The sequence below is a fragment of the Rattus norvegicus genome, chromosome 3 (genome assembly GCF_036323735.1).
Source record: "Rattus norvegicus strain BN/NHsdMcwi chromosome 3, GRCr8, whole genome shotgun sequence".
Classification (NCBI taxonomy): domain Eukaryota; kingdom Metazoa; phylum Chordata; class Mammalia; order Rodentia; family Muridae; genus Rattus; species Rattus norvegicus.
In genome coordinates this window covers 35942214-35945925 of record NC_086021.1, presented here as the reverse complement: position 1 = coordinate 35945925, position 3712 = coordinate 35942214, and positions in this window count along the sequence as shown.

Below are 3712 nucleotides of genomic sequence, written 5' to 3'. Positions count from 1 at the left end.
AGCAGGAAGCATGGCAGCGTCCAGGCAGACTTGGTGCTTGAGGAGCAGCTGAGAGTTCTACATTTTGATCCACAGGCAGCTAAGAGGAGGGTCTCCTCTGCACTGGATGGAGCTTGGGCCTAGGAGACCTCAAAGACCACTCCCACAAGGATGCACTCCAACAAGGCCACACCCACGACAACAAGGCCACACCTCCTAATAGAGCCACTTCCCATGGACCAAGCATTCAAACCACCACATATATACATTAATTCATAGCTTTTGCCTTTTCATAGACTCCCAAAGATCTAGCATGTTCTATTTGTACATTTTTAGTAATTTTTTTTCTAGATTTTTTTTCTTTTTTCTTTTTTTTTTTTTTTTTTTTTTTTCCGGAGCTGGGGACCGAACCCAGGGCCTTGCGCTTGCTAGGCAAGCGCTCTACCACTGAGCTAAATCCCCAGCCCCTTTTTTCTAGATTTAATGTTCCAATTGCTCTATCTTGTTTTCAGGCCCAGATATCCTGTTTTCCCCACGATCTGTTCTATTAGTGACCCAGTTCAACAAGACTTAATAAAATTTTGATTTTCATCATTTCAGTTTGTGTTTACTTTTGTATTTCTCTCTTGTGAAATTCCATTTTCATATCCTTTATTGACTTCTGTATTTCATTTAGCTATCTGAGCCCTCTTAGAATTTATTTGGGAGTTAATCATCCCATTTAATTCTTTCTTTGTCCGAATGTCTCCTGTGGGCCATGATAATGGAACTCTGGTGTTTGGAGGAGAAGCATGTCTAGATTTTTAGTGTTTCCTGTGTTATGTTTTATGGGCTGGCATTATTGGTAGAATTTTTTTTTCAAATGTCATTTCCCTTTCTTTTTTTTTTTTTTTTTTTTTTTGGTTCTTTTTTTTCCGGAGCTGGGGACCGAACCCAGGGCCTTGCGCTTCCTAGGTAAGCGCTCTACCACTGAGCTAAATCCCCAGCCCCGTCATTTCCCTTTCTTTATTCAGTGGAAACATTTGCAGTGTTCAAGACAATCTGGGTTGTGATTGTATTTTCTTTGGTGAAAGTGATGTTCAGGAAACCAGGCTCAGTCCCCAGGACTTCCCAAGAGTAGAGGACTGTCTACGATGACAGTCACCAAACGCTCAGGCCTTCTATGTGACTGTGTTTAGAAAAAGATAAAGAGAGTGGAGACATGTTCTATGGAGGTGTGGTGAGGTATGGGAAAGGGGGTGACTCTGTGGGCCCAGACTGAGACATCCCTTCCCCCGAGGGACCAGCCTCAGGATGATGGTGTAGTATAGAGTTTATTCAGGGCATGGGGAGGAGAGTTAAGAGGGTAGTAGGGGCTGGGGATGGGGTGCAGAGGAGAGGCGGCCATGAGCACGTGGAGAGAGAGGGGGTAAGGGAATAGGACAAAGGGGGTAGAAGGTAAGAGAGCAAGAGAGTGAGGAGTGGGGCAAGCAGCTCCTTTTATAGTCTCAGGCACACCTGGCTGTTGCCAGGTAACTGTGGGGGTGGAGCTTAGTCAGAATGCTAACACTATGAGAATCCAGTAATCATCAACTGAAAAATAATCACCCCTTAAGCACCCATCATTTCAGGGAGCAAAGACACTGATAGCTGGAGAATATTGATCTATGGATCATACATACATACATATACATATATACATATGTAATGTATATATACATATGTGTATATATGTATATTGTAGCGTGTATATATGTGTATATGTATATATGTATGTGTGTATATATGTATATATAATATATACACATATGTATATATGTATATGTATGTATATTTATATGTGTAATGTATATACAAACATATGTATGTATATTTGCTGAGAACATGAGTGCAAAGAAAAGAATGGAAGAAAAAACTGTAAGGAAGACTTCCAGTTAGTTTTGGTTTGGTAGAGAAAGAGTACTGATTGGGATGTAAAGTTATAGCCCCCTCCTACAGGGGAGAAGGTGGAGGAGTTTTGGCTCTAGGTAGACTGAAGAGATAGAAAGAAAGAAAGCAACCAGATAATGTGTGGCTCTGTTTTTCCACTTCCTCCCTTGTGGTGTCCAGATGTTGCTACGCACCAAACAGGGGAGGGTAGAGCAGATCCAAGTTCCGCAGTCTGTGTTTTCCCGTGGTTTGTACAGACTCTGGTACACACCAAGGGCAAAAGGCTGTATAGAATCCAGACCGGGTGGGTCAGCAGGGCCCTGGTGTGGCAGCGAATGCCAGGGACAGGGGAGGTTTCCTTCGGAGATCTCAGTGTCACAGCTTCTTAGACAACAAAATAACTTCAGTGACTCAGCTTGTGTGGACACACTTTCAGGGTGAACCAGGGGCTACACTGTTTTGGGGAAGGGGTGAGAATATCCAGGGCAAAGGTTGAAAGCTTTCATTGGCTGAAAGCTAAGGTACTCAGATGCCCCATTAACATGGAGTGGCATTTCAGGATCACAGGACTAAGTGACATTCCTCAGGTAGGTAACGTGGGATCCTGGAACTCCCAGAGAAGATGGGGGTTTGGCTGACGAAGGGAGTCTGCCGTTTCGCACCGAGCTCAGGGCTGTCCAGTAACGGCAGGCTTCATTCAACCTTAGCAGCAGGACTTCCCAACAATGTAGAAGGGTTTCTATCTCTCCGGAGGCTGAGCTGGAGTCTCCCCAGCTATGGTCAGGATGTGTCTTTTGGGAAAGAGAAAACAGAAAGAAGCTGTGGGGAAACAGACATAGAGCAAGAACAGACCAGGACCCCAATGGCCAGCTAAACTGGCACTGGGTGTTAAATGAGCAAAGACTAGATGAGGATATGAGGGACAGCTGGGTGACATAGATGTTCTATGCAGTCTTGAGTCTCATGTTCCTTCCCTGACTCCCACAAGCCTGTCTGAGCCTGTTCTCTCGGGATGGCCAATCCTTTTCTCCCAGTCTTTCCTCCCAAGTGTCCCTTGGATGGTCAGTTTCCGGGCGCTAGTCCAGCTCCCACTCTAGCCTGGGTGGAATGGTTGCACGGTCATCTAGAGGCTTATGATAGAAACATCTGGTACAAATTGAAACAGCCTGGCTGAGGCTGGTTCTTTCAGGAGCTCTGGCCACTCTGTGGTTTTCTTAAGGCCTCTGCTAAGTGTTTCAAGTCCATGCTGACGTAACAGCAATTGAGCTGGTGGAGCGCTGGCTCCTCAGCTCAAGGCGGGCAGCAAGATTTAAGAGTCCAGGCATGATGGTGTGTGCTTGTAATCCCCACCCTCAAAAGGCTGAGGCAGGAGAATTGCCACATGTTTGAGGCTAACCTGGGCTTCAGAGTACTGTTAGGCAGCCATGGCTATGTGATAAGAGTCTGTCTAAAAGTCAAGAAATTCTAGCAGATTCTTAGGATACTTAAATACTGAGAGAGGGAAGTCTTCCTAAGTGTCTCAGGATGACATGGTCTCACCTTGAAGGAGCTGAGGAGGGACATCTGTGGCAGGAGGCACATAGGGAAGAGCATAGGGAAGGTCCTAACCCTGTGGGTGACAGGATCTCGGCTGTGCTAGGGAAATGGAGGTGTTCACAGGTACGTGGGCTGGAGACCTTGGTATAGTCTAGCATGTGAGAGTGCAGCTCAACGGGAGGTGGAGCCCCATCCAGGTCCCGCCTCCAGGTAACAGGGTCATTTTGCAGTCCCTGAGGCTCTACGGGGACAAGGCCCGGAGGGCGGTGCCTCCTGCGCGCATGCGCCT